This window comes from Taudactylus pleione, unplaced genomic scaffold (genome assembly GCF_031769625.1).
Source record: "Taudactylus pleione unplaced genomic scaffold, aTauple2 ptg000026l, whole genome shotgun sequence".
NCBI classification, from domain to species: Eukaryota; Metazoa; Chordata; class Amphibia; order Anura; family Myobatrachidae; genus Taudactylus; species Taudactylus pleione.
Genome location: NW_028284428.1, coordinates 9,414,673 through 9,432,029, shown reverse-complemented (window position 1 = coordinate 9,432,029; position 17,357 = coordinate 9,414,673). Strand labels below are relative to the sequence as shown.

Here is a 17,357-nt window from a genome sequence, read left to right as displayed (position 1 = left end):
GCTTGTAAATAGTGCATAAATCACATTGAATGTAATTGTCCTAAACTAAAATGCTGGGGACTGTAAGACTTTAATCAGAATAAAGTTAAGTGGGTCTGCAGACTATGTACAAACAAATTATCCAGAAGAGATGCAGACCCCTAAAGATAAAGCCAGGTACTCTAATGCAATCTAACATGTCTACTTGCTGTGACTGAACATCAAAGATTCATCTTTATCTATATCATTGAAATCTAACTACTTGACATAGCGTGTCAGTAATGGTCTGATAAGCACAAATAATAGGTGAAGGTTTAGCCTACAAACAAAAATGTAGGCAGTACTTTTAGTCCTTCTCAGAGCATGGTCTTTATTGTATGTAGGTGCAGTACTAATAGGCCAAATAGTCAATATATGGAATGGTATACCCTACTGTAAATTATTATGTTACTAGCACGCGCTAATTATTTCTATACACATGTGTAAGATTGCAAAGTACAAGAACCAGAAAGGTGGTCTCCTCTGTCACTGCAAGGAGCACTGCTAAACAATGTAGAGTTATGGTATGCTATATTTTGAACATGGAGCTACAGGAAACCCAAAACATACATACAGTCAGGTGCATAAATATTGGGACATTGACAGAATTTTCATATTTTGGTCTCTATTCACCACCACAATGGCTTTGAAATGAAACAAACAAGATGTGCTTTAACTGCAGACTTTCAGATTTAATTTGAGGGTAATTACATCCAAATCAGGTGAATGGTGTAGGAATTACAACAGTTTCTATATGTGCCTCCCACTTTTTAAGGGGCCAAAAGTAATGGGACTATCAACTCAAAAGCTATTTCATGGACAGGTGTGGGCTATTCCCTCGTTATTTCATTATCAATTAAGCAGGTAAAAGGTCTGGTGTTGATTCTAGGTGTGACATTTGCATTTGGAATCAGTTGCTGTCGACTCTCAATATGAGATCCAAAGAGCTGTCACTATCAGTGAAGAAAGCCATCATTAGGCTGAAAAATCAAAACAAACCCATCAGAGAGATAGCAAAAACATTAGGTGTGGCCAAATCAACTGTTTGGAACATTCTTAAAAAGAAAGAACGCATCGGAGAGCTCAGCAACACCAAAAGACCCGGAAGACCACGGAAAACAACTGTGGTGGATGACAGAAGAATTATTTCCCTGGTGAAGAAAAACACCTTCACAACAGTTGGCCAAATCAAGAACACTCTCCAGGAGGTAGGTGTATAGGCGTCAAAGTCAACAATCAAGAGAAGACTTCACAAAAGTGAATATAGAGGGTTCACCACAATATGTAGACCATTGGTGAGCCTCAAAAACAGGAAGACCAGATTAGAGTTTGCCAAACAACATCTAAAAAAGCCATTACAGTTCTGGAACAACATCCTATGGACAGATGAGACAAAGATCAACTTGTACCAGAGTGATGGGAAGAGAAGAGTATGGAGAAGGAAAGGAACTGCTCATGATCCAAAACATACCACCTCATCAGTGAAGCATGGTGGTGGTAGTGTCATGGCGTGGGCATGTATGGCTGCCAATGGAACTGGTTCTCTTGTATTTATTGATGATGTGACTGCTGACAAAAGCAGCAGAATGAATTCTGAAGTGTTTCGGGCAATATTATATGCTCATATTCAGTCAAATGCTTCAGAACTCATTGGACGGCGCTTCACAGTGCAGATGGACAATGACCCGAAGCATACTGCAAAAACAACAAAAGTTTTTTAAGGCTAGAAAGTGGAATGTTATGCAATGGCCAAGTCAATCCCCTGACCTGAATCCGATTGAGCATTCATTTCACTTGATGAAGACAAAACTGAAGGGAAAATGCCCCAAGAACAAGCAGGAACTGAAGACATTTGCAGTAGAGACCTGGCAGAGCATCACCAGGGATGAAACCCAGCATCTGGTGATGTCTATGCGTTCCAGACTTCAGGCTGTAATTGCCTGCAAAGGATTTGCAACAAAGTATTAAAAAGTGAGTTAGATTTAGGATTGTTTAGTTTGTCCCATTACTTTTGGCCCCTTAAAAAGTGGACGGCACATATAGAAACTGTTGTAATTCCTACACCGTTCACCTGATTTGGATGTAATTACCCTCAAATTAAATCTGAAAGTTTGCAGTTAAAGCAAATCTTGTTTGTTTCATTTCAAAGCCATTGTGGTGGTGAACAGAGGCCAAAATATGAAAATTCTGTCAATGTCCCAATATTTATGCACCCTGACTGTATATATAACTAGCTAGCTATTGCATACCTTTTTGCAATGTTTCATTTAAAATAAGATGTGAAATATGGCAGTAAAGTAACAAAAAAAACCCAAGCGAAAAATTTGAAATGAAATGTTACAAAGAGAAAAAATTGATTTGAAGGATCAGTAACTGTAAATTAAGCTGCATTTATACATTTGTATTCAATAGCCTAGGGTTGGGTATCTAATACCGCCGGACGGAAGCCCGGTGGTTGAAATCCTGACAGATGAAGATCCCGACAGGGGAGGTAACTAGGCTATCCCTACCCCTCTCACCCCCCCTAACCCTCCCTTAGTGATGCCTAACCCTAACCTCCCCCCCTAGTGCCTCAGCCTAACCTCCTCCTGGTGGAGCCTAACCCTAGCCTCACCCTACTCTCCCCCTGGTGGTGCCTAACCCTAGCCTCACCCTAACCCTCCAGGGGGTGCCTAGCCCTAAGTCCCTCCAGGAGTTCCTAAACCTAACCCTCCCCCCCTCCGCGGCTAACAGTTCCCGATGCCTGACTTACCCAAGTTCGGTATGCTGGGCTTCAGGATTTCGGCGTGGGGCTAATGATAGGCGTCGGTATTTACACACCTATCTTTAGGCCCATGCCGGGCTTTCAGTGTCGGGTAGTCGGCGGTCAGCATTTGCATCGCCGGTTTTCTGACTAGATCTCGTAATGTAGATGCTATTTATATAGGGACATCAAATCGAGTATCAAAAATATGTAGTTTCATTAAAAGCAAGCATGCTAAATAAAGCCACATCCCTAATCATTAATCAGGTACATGGAGGTGTTTTTATCCTTGTTTGCAAATATTGGTCAAAGGTGGCACCCAAGTACCAGTTAGTGATTCATATCCAAAGCACAATATTTCAGGGCTGGTGCCCATTCTACATTAATTCTCACCACCAGTGAAAAGAAAACATCCAAGAGATTTAATTATATGTTGATTTCTAAAGAGGAAGATATTGTGAGCGCCTAATGTCTGAGAAAAATTATAAATTTACATGTTCTATATATTTACAGTGCTACAAATTACACAGTTTGGTGTTGTATCTTCATTAGAAGGAATAAAGTAATTTGCCAACAACCAAAGGACTTGAAATCATATGATTCCAGTCCTGCTGATCATCTCTAGTTTTCAGCCGTAATCCTAGATTTCTGTGGCACAAATGCTGTACATTTACATTATGGCATTACATCTCATTTACATCATCATCATGATATATTAGGAGCTTAATTTTCATTTTGCACAAAATGAAATATAAAATTTATACACAACCCCCAACTCTCCTGGGTCTGGATATTTAGCACATGAGCTATTTGCTAGTAATTCTAACTATATGTAAGCTAGTGGTAATTCTTATTTTAGCTAAGCTGGGCATCCACTATACAATTTTCTGTCAGATATCTGTCCAATCCGGCAGGTTGGAATGAAAACTTGGTAATGTATGGGAGCAAATGACAGTCGATCATATGGTTTTAAACCCTGAAAAAAGGACAGACACAAATTTAACCAATTAGAACAATTTTTTGTTTTAACCAATTTGTCTGAATTACCATTTTTGGCTATTTTCCAGTGTTTGTGAGCAAATGGACGATTGTCATTTGCTCCCATACATTACCAGGTTTTCATTCCAACCAGCCAGGTTGGACAGATATCTGACAGCAAATTGTATAGTGTATGCCCAGCTTTAGAACACTGCAGTTAGGCAGCTATATGTAGTGTGTGGCTCAGGGCCGTAACTAGGGGTGCGCGACTGGTGTCGCCGAACAGAACACAGGGCCCTTGCTTCTGGTTAAGCAGGGTGCCATTCAGCCAGGATCACTGCTGCAGCGCTGCTGGAGCATCCTTTAGATGCTCCATACAGGCATCCTGCACCTCCAATCGGAATGTCCTCAAGACACTCTGGTCAGTGATGTACTTACCGGTGGTGCCAGCCCTGCCCCCTCTACTTGGTGTAAAAACATCATGTGCGCGACATCATGACGACGGGAGCCCAGGGGACAGGACGGCACAGGGCGCATTTGAGGCCTGTTACGGCCCTGGTACGGCTGCAGGCTAGTAGGGGGTAATGAGTTAGTCTTTGTTGTTTCCTTAACTAGACTGCAGAAACACACTAGATAGAGCAATCTGACTGTAGTTTAAACTTACAATAACAATTATCTTATATATGGTTACAATTGGTAGGTTTGAATTGAACAAAAAGCTCATGTATTAAGTGTTTAACTGGGGTACATGAGGTGAGGTATTCGAGTCCCCTGAATTACATAATGAGTAATGTATGTTAAATACAGGGAGATGTAACGGAAAGTTATTAGCAAGGCTGCATATGTATACTATATTATTGGTGATAGCTCGTAAGTGTTTGAGGAGGTTTGGTGTTAAAATTCCTTGTTTGGAGTGTTGTGTATTTTAATACATGGAATGATGTACACTTGTATAATGCTTTTATTTTAATTATTATCTGTAAGAGTATAGACAAAGAAGTGGTAGTGGTCAGGAATAGATAGGAGAAGTATTTATATTAATTGTTAAACCACCTCCTGCGGTATTATCAATTGCATAAAACTTACCTTTATGTTATATTTTTATTCTATTGTCACTGTCTGACCCTACCCCTCCTCCTCCTCCATCACTCACTAATCAGATTTTTTGTTTTCTGCCTCCACTGCCTAACCTATGGTCCCTACAGTTTACAACAAATTAGTCCATAACTGTATTTACTCTATTGCCTTTCTATTGTTAAATGTATGCTTCTACCTCTAACTACTTCTTAGCTTTCTTTTCTCTACCTTCCTCCAAAATTAACTGTTATCTATTTTTCATTTATTCTGCATACAGTCTTAATTGCTATGTAACTTATACCCCTTTCATACCACCGTTTTGACCTGGGTTATTGCAGAGTTAACTCTGGTTGCGGGTCGGTGTAAAAGGGTTTCTGAATTAAAAAAACAAAACAGGGTCCAGTGACCCGGCAATCCAACCCGGGTAGCTTGCTGGGTTGTAATCGTTCATAGTTTGTATAGGTAACCGGGCGCTTGTTTAAAGGGCGGCAGCAGAACCTAATGGGAGGGGTCCCATCCCTCCTTGCGGTAAATCAATAAATAACTTGTACTGGTCTGCGCCTCCGTAGTGTGTGTGTGTGTGTGTGTGTGTGTGTAAAAAGAAATTGTAATAGGAATTCCCTAAAAACAACACTAATGGGCAGTGAAGGTAATGCATGTATTTTAAATCTCCTGGGAATATGGGATAAACTGACTGGAGTACAGAAAAAATATGAGATATGGTAAGAACTTACCCTTGTTATCTCTATTTCTACGAAGTCCATAGAGTTCCACAGGATACCTTGGGGTATAGGTGTGACGTCAGTCGCAGGGCACCAAAGAGTTAAGCTTTCAGCCTCCCAGGATGCACTAGGTCCCCCTCCTATACCCCGCCCCCGGGCCAAGGCACCTCAGTTAGTTACCAAGCCATAGGCCGGAGGAGGAGAAGGAAGAGAGAGAACAAAGATCTGGACACATACAAGAATCACATTCTCACCAGAGGGAGACGGAAAACCGGTGACCAGAGCAAAGCCCATCTGCAGCACAGGTGCGACAGGGCGGGAGTCCTGTGGAACCCTATGGACTTCGTAGAAATAGAGATAACAAGGGTAAGTTCTTACCATATCTCATATTTTCTACTTCAGGGTCCATAGGGTATCCACAGGCTACCTTGGGGATGTCCCAAAGCAGTATCCTTTAAGGGTGGGGATGCTCCTGTGCAGAAAGGAGAATCCGCCGCCCGAAGGAAGCATCCTGAGAGGCGAAGGTGTCAAACCTGTAATACCTCACGAAGGTATGGACAGAAGACCACGTAGCAGCCTTGCAGATCTGAACTGCCGAGGCACCACGTCGAGCTGCCCACGAAGGACCCACAGACCTAGTGGAATGAGCCTTCAGAGAAGGAGGGACCGGTAGGCCTTCATGAAGATAAGCTTCAGAAATAGCCATACGGATCCAGGCTGCCAAAGTTTGCTTTGAAGCAGGCCAACCCTTTTTACGGAAGCCATAGAGGACAAACAAAGCGTCCGACTTCCTAAACGAAGAAGTGCGGTCAACATAAGTCCTTAAGGCCCGCACAACATCCAAAGAGGCCTCACCCACGGAAAGACCCGGTGAGTTAAAGGCTGGAACAACTATTTCCTCGTTAACATGAAACCGGGAAACAACTTTGGGAAGAAACTCGGGCCGAGTGCGGAGCACTGCCCTGTTCCCATAAAAAACCAAGAAAGGGGGTCTACAAGAAAGAGCCCCTAACTCAGAAACACGTCTGGCCGAAGCAATGGCCAGAAGGAAAACAGTCTTAGCTGTTAGCCATTTAAGATCCACTGAGCCCAGTGGTTCAAACGGCGGTCCTTGGAGAGCCCTCAGGACCACAGCCAAATCCCAAGGCGCCACAGGTGGAACAAAGGGCGGCTGAATGCGGAGAACACCCTGCATAAAGGTGCGCACATCCGGGATTGTAGCAATCCTACGGTGAAACCAGACAGATAGGGCCGAAACCTGTACCTTCAAAGAAGCAAGGCGAAGCCCATGATCTAGTCCCGCTTGCAGGAAGGCGAGAATCCGAGACAGACGAAACTCCCGCGGTGCATAACCTCTCGGTCGACACCACTGGAAGAACGTATGCCACACGCGATGGTATATCCTCGCGGAAGACGGTTTCCGAGCTCGTAACATGGTACGCACCACAGAGCTGGAAAACCCCCGGGACCTCAGCATGGCCGTCTCAACAGCCACGCCGTCAAAGACAGCCGAGTCAGGTCCGGGTGAAGGCAAGGACCCTGAGACAGAAGGTCCGGTCGTAGCGGCAACCGCAGAGGACTGTCCACGGACAGACCCTGAAGGTCTGAGAACCAGTGCCGTCTGGGCCACGCGGGAGCTATCAACAGGAGCGTCCCTCCTTCCTGTTTGAATTTCCGGATTACCCGTGGAAGAAGGGAGACCGGAGGGAACAGGTATGCGAACCGGAACGTCCACCGGACGGACAGAGCATCCACCAGAGACGCCCCTTCGTCTCTTGTGCGAGACCCGTACACCGGCAACTTGTTGTTGTGCCGGGACGCCATGAGGTCGATCTCTGGAAGACCCCACCTGTCCACCAGTAGTTGAAAAACGTCCGGGTGCAGGGACCATTCCCCCGGATGAACGTCCTGGCGACTTAGAAAGTCCGCCTCCCAATTTAGCACTCCCGGGATGGAGACCGCTGATATGGCCGGAAGATTGCGCTCCGCCCAAACCAGGATCCGAGAGACCTCTACGAGAGCCGCCCGACTGCGAGTTCCTCCTTGCCTGTTTATGTAGGCCACGGTGGTAGCGTTGTCCGACTGGACCTGCACCGGGCGACCCTGGAGAAACCGCTGTGCCTGCTGGAGAGCATTGAAGACCGCACGGAGTTCCAAGATATTTATTGGAAGCTCCGCTTCTGTCGGCGTCCACCTGCCCTGGAACAAGTGTGGACCCGAAACTGCTCCCCAGCCCCGAAGACTGGCGTCCGTTGTCAACAGGACCGAATTTGGAACCCAGAACGGACGTCCCTTGTTGAGGTGGGTCGTCTGTAACCACCACGCAAGGGACAGGCGAACCTCCTGGGTGAGCACAATCGTCTGGGACTTCAAAGACTGAGTCAGCCCGTTCCACTTGGACAGGATCAGGTGCTGCAGAGGTCTGGAGTGAAACTGGGCGTATTCCACCATGTCGAACACCGACACCATGGAGCCCAGTAACCTCATCGCCGAGTGTAAGGACACCCGGCGGCTGTGCAGGCAACTGCGCACCCTTGACTGTAAAGCAGAGATCTTGTCCTCCGTCACGAAGATCCTTTGCTGTCCCGAGTCCAATAAGGCTCCAAGATGCAGAATCCTCCGAGACGGGATTAGAGTGGACTTCTGCCAGTTGATTAGCCAGCCGTGCCGTTGCAGCAGTGCAATGGTCAGGTCCAAGTGGCGTAACAGGAGCTCTGGAGATCCTGCCACCAATAACAGGTCGTACAAATACTGCAACATGCGGACTCCCTGCAGCCGCAGAGAAGCCGCCATGACCGCCATCACCTTGGTGAAAACACGTGGTGCTGTTGCCAGGCCAAAAGGTAACGCCCGAAACTGGAAGTGGTCGCTGCGGATTGCAAACCTGAGGAACTGTTGATGGCGCCAAAGAATAGGGACATGCAGGTAAGCGTCCTGTATGTCCAATGACACCAAGTAGTCCCCAGGTTCCAGCGCCAGAATGATGGACCGTAGGGTCTCCATCCGAAACTTCGGGACCCGCAAAGACTTGTTGAGTGCTTTGAGGTTGAGAATCGGACGATATGACCCATTGGGTTTCTGTACCAAAAATAGATTTGAATAGAAACCCTGGCCCCTCTGGGAGAATGGAACAGCCACTATAACTCCAGCCTGGAGCATAGTGTGCAATACCTTCCGCAGCTCCGTAGCCTTGTTCCGGTCTGATGGGAGACCCGTGGTGAAGAAGCGAGCCGGGGGTCTGTGCCGGAAGGAGAGGGCGTATCCGTGGGAAACCACCTCCAGAACCCAAGTGTCTGTCGTAGTGGTCGACCAACACTGGGCGAACTGTAGCAGGCGGCCTCCCACCCTGGGATCCCCCAAAGGGAGGCCCGGACCGTCAGGCCGCAGGCTTGTCATCTGGCTTGGGGGCCGGGCGTCTGGTACTCCATGCCTGCTTCCGGGGCTTGACCGATTTCTTAGGGCCAGCCTGTCGAGGAAACGACTGTGGTTTGGGCCTGCCCTGGGCCCTAGATGACCGAAAGGACGATGGTCCCGAACCAGAAGGAGCAGCGGCCGACGGGAGACAAGCAGATTTGGCTGCCGCCAGCGTGGCCACAATCTTATCCAGATCCGGACCGAAGAGAACTTCTCCGGTAAACGGCAACGCTTCCAGACCTTTCTTGGAATCTGCGTCCGCCTTCCAGGATCGCAGCCACAAGGTGCGACGAGCAGCTACCGCTGCTGAAGAAATTCTAGACACCAGAGTACTAATGTCTAGAGCCGCCTCGTTGATGTAGGTGGCCGAATCACGGAGATTGCCAATCAACTCCGCCTGTTCGGCCGGACAGTCGGATTCAAAAGAAGCCTCTAATGAATCCGCCCAGCGCTCCATCGCTCTGGCAACCCAGCAAATGGCCATAGCCGGCCGTGCTGCCCCCCCTGCAAGGGAATAAGCGGACTTCAGGCAGATTTCTACCTTGCGGTCCGTAGCATCCTTAAGGGAGGACATGGATGGCATCGGCAATGTGGCACTACGGACAAGACGGGTCACGTGAGAATCCACCTGTGGAGGGGATTCACACTTAGCAAAATAATTATCCGCGAACGGATAAGCCACCGCCAGGCGTCTCTGCGGCTGGTATCTTTTGCCAGGTTGTTTCCACGCCTCCTCTAAATGGTCCACCAACTGACCCGAAAGAGGAAAGACTGTGGCATCGCCCTTCACATCTTTGAAAAAGGCATACTTAGATTTAGCCGCTGGGGGAACTTCGTCCTCAATCACCAAGGCTGTGCGGACCGCCCGAATAAGTCCAGGAATATATACTTTGGACTTAGCATCAGCGTCCTTAGTATGGAGAGGTTCCTGATCGTAAGGATCCAGAATCTCCCCATCATCAGACGTCCCTTCGTCATCCTCATAAGGAGCGGACAGAGACGCCACCGGCCTTTTATGAGGCCGCATCACAGACTCCCCTTGCAACACATCCGACAAGTGCTGTACAGAACTCGTCAGGGAGTTAACCTACGCTGGCTCCTGAGAACCCGGGAGCGGGGAAATAGGGAGACTGTGGGGTACCACCAATTGTCGTGGGAACCCCTGCATGGGTGACGACACCACAGACTGCTAGGACAAACCCATCGGAGTAAACGCGGGCTGCGGAGCTAACTGGCCCACTAAAGCTGTTAACGCCTGAGCGAAACAAGCCCAGGGCGGCTCCTGTACCGGTGCTGTAACCGTAATAGGCCGCGCCATGGACAAACACTGCCGGCAAAGGCCCTCCGCGCTACCCTCCCCCTCCGCTAACGGTACTTTGCACGTGGTACACTGTAGCCGGAGGGGAAAATCACTTTCAGACATGATGGCACCACGTATGTGACCTCTCTCACCAATTAAGTATTAAATAGGCGAGAGACCACCCTGCAGCACCGCACCGCAAGGGCTTTAGCAGAAGAACAGGGACAGTAATAAAGCTGACAGTTTAGAGAAGAAAAGTTACAGGCAGCAGCGCTAGCACAGTCACATACAATGCAGAGAAATAACAATTCCTGCACTAACAGCGCTGATTACTCAACTACACAGACACAGGGCCTGGTAGGACACAGCGCTGCATACACAGACCTGAGCCACAGCGGAGGAGAGGTATGCGGGGGGACCCAGACCACGATGCTTCCGTCCAGATGGCCGCCGAGGAGCAGAGAGGAGGCTGGCCTGGGGGAGGAGCGCTGCCACAGGACCAGTCGGCAGCATGCAGAGAGGGCTGTGTGCAGCGGGGGAGGCGCCGGCTGTGAGACAGGGAAGGCGCGCTCCCCTGGCATGCATTTAACCCCTGGGACGCCGCAGCGCTACCGCTCTGCTGCGGTCCGCTGTCCCAGGGGGTAGTGGAAGCGCAGGTTGGTCGCCTGGCTCCACGCTGCAGCCAGTCCCCAGGGAGCCCCCTGCCTGGGGACTTAGGACCATGTGATCAGCGGGGACCCACCGCGGGACCCCGCTGCTTACCTCTGTCCCCCTTGAATCCGCCCATGGTCCGGAGCATCTGGGGTCACCGCTAGCTGTGACCCCAGACGCCCACCAGCATCCCCGGATCAGTACCGGCGTTCTGGTACCGGCGGGGTGTAGGGAAGACAGCATGGACGTCAGGACTGACTGTCCATGCTGTTCATCCAGATGTGCAGCCACAGCTGCATGAAGAAAAAGCTTCAGGGGCTCTTCTAGCCCCCACTCCAACAGGTGCACCCGACTCCGGCCGGGCACCAAACTAAACTGAGGTGCCTTGGCCCGGGGGCGGGGTATAGGAGGGGGACCTAGTGCATCCTGGGAGGCTGAAAGCTTAACTCTTTGGTGCCCTGCGACTGACGTCACACCTATACCCCAAGGTATCCTGTGGATACCCTATGGACCCTGAAGTAGAAATAGAAGACAGAGTGGTGTGTGTAAACTGTTTATTTAAGTCACAATGCTTAAAGGGAATAGTTCATTAACAGATAGGAAATGGGAGATGGGGGGCTCCTACTAGATTGATGTGAGGGGCAGTAGTGTCGTTGATGTGGGTCAGGCAGGTAGAGTTAATAGGGATTGGAGTCAGAGGGGGCAAAGCTTGCTGGGTTGGATATGAACGGGTAACCCGGATCATCCGACCCTGGTCCTGTTTACAGCATGATGTCATCTCCAAGTGCTGATATAACAGCTCCACTGCACCTGTGTGCAGTGTAAATGGTGCCGATCCGGGAATAACCCAGGTTGGAGCTACGGTGTGAAAGGGGTCTGTCCCGTCACTAACCCGTATTGGAAGCATATTCCAAATCCTGGGTCAGAAACATGATTTTGGTGTGAAAGGGGTCTCAATCTCTCTACTGTCTCACCTATTGTATTTTAAATTTAGTCTGCTGCCATTCTACTACTTAATTTATTCTAATTCAAGATAATCTAATTATTTTCAAACCACTTCCATTAACGGTTATCTATTGCTTTATCCTTTTTATTTCCATTTATTACAAATGTATGTTAAATACAGGGAGATGTAACGGAAAGTTATTATTGGCAAGGCTGCACACGTATACTACATTATTGGTGATAGCTGATAAGTGTTTGAATATGGTATAAGAGGTTTGGTGTTAAAACTCCTTGTTTGGAGTGTTGTGTACAGTCATTTTGTTGCCATATTGTAATGCCAATTTGCTCTGGTATCTCCTGTAATGCTGACCTTCCAATTCACGCTGTTCTCAACTGCTATGCCGACAGGGGTCCCTCCCCCATTACGATTGTTCCATCCATGTTTGTGTACCTCTCCTCCCCTCATTTTAGTCCTTCAATGGGTCTTTATACTCCTCAGAAAATAGTTCAAACGTCTCACCTTCACAATTAAAGCACTTCCTCTCCTACATCTCCAATCTCGATTCTGTCTACACTTTTTCCCACCTCCTCAACCGATTGTCTACTCACCTCCATCTTGGTTACCTATTTTCACACCAGTCTCCAAAATCCCACCGTACCCCCATCCTCTGGAACTCACTTGCCAAGTCATACTTTCTACAAGTCTCGTCACCTTCAAGCATGTATTTCAAACACAACATTCTTCCTAAATCTCTCTGCCCTGGATCTGCTCTTCATAAATCCCCCTCCAACTGTTCACTCCTCCCATTAGTAAGTACTCACAAGCAGGGCCCTCTTTCCTCTTGTTGTCCCATCAGCACTATCCAAGGGATCTCTGCTCCTTGGGCCTGATTCAGACCCACTCGAAAGCGGCTGTCCGCTCGCAAGTGGGTCGATGGTGTGCACTGCGCATGCGCACGACGGCGGGAGCTCCGTCGTGCGCATGCACCAGACACGACGAGCGGAGGACTTTCCTTCGCTCGTTGTGTCTGATCAAAGGGGGCGTGCTGTCGATGTTGATTGACAGCACGCCCCCTTTGGTGGGCGTGCCGGGGGCGTGCCTCCCAGACGGGGGCATTCCCAAGGGAACGCCTACCGTCAGAAGCCGGCCCACTGACATCACTAGTGTTGTCAGTGGGAGTGATTTTGGCTCCGATAGAGCCAAAATCACTCCGGGCCTTGCGGTTGAGAAACTCAACCACAGGCTCCGGCTCACAGTGGCGATGGTCGCGATGGTCAAGACCATCGCGGCCATCAACCTGCACGCTCGTATAGGCTATGGGTGGTGACCCACAGCTATACGAGCGTCCAGGAGGACGCTCCATAATTATGGAGGACGGCCCTCATTCAGAGCGTGCGCTCTGCTCAGAGCGTACGGCTCTGAATGAGGGCCTTTGTCTTTTACCTCAGAGTCCCCTTCACAGACTCCAATACCACATGTACACATTTATGTTGGGTATAGGCTTGTCGAGTGCTTAACTGCTTTCTCCTACCTAGGTGAGACAAGTTGCAGTAAATTGCCTAAAGCTGGATACACACAATACAATGGCGCGTTCCTGCGACGGTGCTATGCAATGATACATCACGCGCGCTGTATACATTGCATGTAAGATGGCACAAATTGTCATTTCATGCTGCATGTAACAGCACTGCATCGTTCATTGCATCATCCCATCTGCCGTGTAGAGCAGCATATAAGACACTGCGTTGAATGACGATGTGTCCGATATATCGTACAGATCCGCATCTGAACTATATATCGTATGATATATCATATAGTGTGTTCCCAGCTTTACCCTTCCTCCTTGTCCTACCTAGTCTGTGGTTTTATGGCTGTGTGTTGTTCCTAATGCTGGCCATACACGCTGCAATTATCGGGACGATCCGCCCGATATCGGCGGATCGCCGCGATAATTGTAGCGTGGGGGGGCGACCGAGGGTTAAATATTGCTTGGTCGGGCATGCTGGATTGTCCAGCATGCCCGTCCGATGCGATATTTACCCGGTAACTGTCGGCCACATCGGGCAGTGTATGCCCAGCGCGTCCGACAGACATTCCTGTCCTACGGAAGGAACAGAGAAATGTCTCCTCCCCCGGGGGCGGAGCGCAGATGTCTAGCTATACACTGTGAAATTTCTCTCACAGTGTATGCCGCGGACATCTGCGGCTGGCAGCCGGCCAGATAAAATGTCTGTCGGTCTTACAGACATTTTATCTTGCCGTGTATGCCCAGCATTAGATATACTTATTTAAATTGCAATGTAATTATGAAGTTACACTGTTTCAATTAGAGTTGAGTACTTTGGTTTTAACTCAGTTATTTTCACCAAATTAGCGCAAGTTCGGATTTATCTTATTGGCTATCCAAAACACGCGAGAGCTGGATAGCCAATATGATGATATTTTTGAGATCCAAACAGAGTTAAACCAAACCGTTCATCACTAGTTTCAATTACACTGCTTATATGGCGCTACGAACACTTTGTGGCGCCTTAAAAATAAAATACCTTTGCATTTATTTGAATAGGATTTTCCTGCTTTTTAAGGATTTATTTTTTTGATAATGAAATAAATTCTTATAGCGTAAAAGTTTTACCTGTCATTTATGTAATCCAATATCTATACTTCTACTTATCCGTAGGAAGTAGCTCTGACAGGTGAGAGTGATCAATCATGCGCACATAAGTTTATACAGAGGCAGCAGTATTGTGGAGAAGAAGCCAGCACAGACTATGGTGGAGATAGGTAACGTGAAGGTGCTGGTATGTCAGAATACCTAGTTCTGCAGAGCAACGCAACAATTCGATTTTACACACCTGAAAGATATATCTGCAGATTGACTGATTTGCAGACGATCGTTGTTCATACACACTGAACAACCATCACTACCTTCTAGCCGGGGGTCGCGTTGCGCCCATCTCCGCGGCGGCCTCTTCAGCAAGTCCGGAATAACAATGGGGCGGATGGAGCTGCAGCTCCAGGCTCCCTATTGGATAAGGCCCACAGGACCTGCTGGGTTGCTGGAGACAAGAAAAAATATTTTCCTATTACTGCATGGCTGCCCCCGGCCGCTCAATACTCGCCCACTGACAGTGCAACTCCCCGCCTGCCCGCCCCACCGCCGGATCAAATAAAGGCGCTGGGCATAATACCAGAGGTGCAGTGGGAAGCTTCATAGTTCATAAGCCCTCTCTGCACACAGTTTCCAGACTCCTCCTCCCCCTCCGCGCCATGTGACCAATGCCACCGCATCGTCACGCCCGACAGGAGCTGAGTTAAGCTCAATCAGCTCTGTGAAGGCGGCCGGGTGACCGGATGATGGTGACTGAGGCTGTCCAGCTGCTGATAGGGGTCTGGCTGCTGCTGATCGAGGACTGTCTGCTGCTGTGTATGGGCCGTTGTCTGACTGCCCGTACACACAACACGATATCTGCATATATATCTGCCATCGGCTGTGCTGCACAGCCGACACGATATGTCTGACACACTGGCCGACGCACACGTGATGTATCGGCCGTTCAATTAAACGTCCGATATACCGATGGTTGCATACACTTCCTGGAGATGATGTGCGCAAGTGGGCGTCTTAAGACAGGCTGGTGGGCGTCTACATACACAAAGTGATCGCCCGCCAAGACATAGTGGGCGTGCTAATGCCTTGCCGTGTGATTGCCTGCCATGCCGTCACTTTGCCGAATATGCATACGCTGGGAGCGAGCGTGCGCATCTAGCAAGCGGGTCTGAATGAGCTCCTGTGAGTGATGTAATGAAACGGTTTACACAAGCTCACAAATGTGTGACACTTGTAATAAAAACAACATAGGAAGATAGCTCCTGCTGCTGTGCTTGCGGAAGAATGAAAACCATTACTACTACTGTACAATAGTTCATTTTTTAATATAACACAAGTTATACATGTAAATAAATGTTTTACTGCAAACACAACATCATTTGTCATAAGTTGTAGTGCACAGAGGACACAAAGTAATATTTATAGTTAGATACAAGCATCACTAAGTGCACAAGAAAAATGTTGGTGTTGCGCTTATAAATGACCAGTTCAAATATTAAATTAATTAATAACTGGGCATGGCAGAAAATAGAGTAAAGACACCAAATATATGATTAAGAAATCTCTCTTTATATATTGTAAATGTATATTTGTAGTCCTCTGTGTGAAGCTTCTGGTATAACCACCTCTAGGACTTACAGCGATGTAGCGCTAGTTGGTCTTTACGGGATTAATCGAATGGGCTGCTGTAGTGGTTGCTCCCAATTTGGAACCGGTGACACACTGAGTTGCAGCCCCAACGGGTCCAGAGGCTATAATAAAGTAAACTTGTGACCGCCTTCACCGGTCCCCGTGTTAATCCAAGTCCAGCATCACCAAGCAGAGTATGATAATTGTATTGTGGCCGGCTTTCAAGTAATCAGAAATTTGGTTGTTTAAAGCAAAGTCCGGTGGATAAGGAAACAAAGTAGCAGCTTGTAGCAATGTGTAGCAGTGATGACCCTCTGACGCGTTTCGCTTCCAGTCCAGGAAGCTTTATAGAGCTTTGATAAAGCTTCCTGGACTGGAAGCGAAACGCTTCATACAGAGGACTACAAATATACATTTACTCTGCCCCAAAGACCTGGAGGTCGGAGATGATTATGGTCCGGTGAGATCACTGTGTCTTTGGACATTTTTCATATATTTTAAAAGTTTATGTGATTACCAGTAGGGATCGTTTTTTATATACAGTAAATTACAGGAATATAGCAGCTGCTGTTGTTTTTTCTACATATTACTTAGACGAGTCTGTATAGACTTCTTTTAGAGAAGTATTTTTTAAATATTTGTGATTGTAATATTGGTGCAAATGCTAAATAATATATAAAGAGAGATTTCTTAATCATATTTTTGGTGTCTTGACTTTTTTGCCATGCCCAGTTATTAATTAATTTAATATTTGAACTGGTCATTTATAAGCGCAACACCAACATTTTTCTTGTGCTTGTCTGAAACTACCTAGGTAATCTAATTTTTTTGGGTTCCTCACAAACCCTTAGGTGTATGCAGCCATTTTATATATTTATACTTTTATACATTTACATATAAAATATAACTAGCGCCAAGCTGACTTAGATTTTTTTTTGTTGGTTTCATCACTAAGAGCAGCCATGCTACTGTAAATACAGAAAGCTCTAAAACAAATCCACCATATCTCCCGACATTCAGGCGGGTTCTTCGTGCTCATGGTAATGAATGGATATTTGAAGGGGAGTGGTTAAAGGAGTATTCTAGAAATTAAGATTCTCTGGGTACTCACCATGGGTGGGGCTATGCCCCCATTGTCATGGAGGAACATCCCCTTTAATTATCTGTCTTTATTCATTGGCAAAGTTAAAACATATGCATACTATTTGTAAAATATATATATATATATATATATATATATATATATATATATTTTTTTTTTTTTTATA

General features: G+C 47.3%; 1 protein-coding gene across 6 annotated transcripts in view; it reads right to left on the bottom strand.

The window, feature by feature from the left end:
* Window positions 1-17,357, bottom strand: part of MAP7D2 (MAP7 domain containing 2) — a 163,919-nt gene that overhangs the window by 67,156 nt on the left and 79,406 nt on the right. The window lies entirely within an intron of this gene.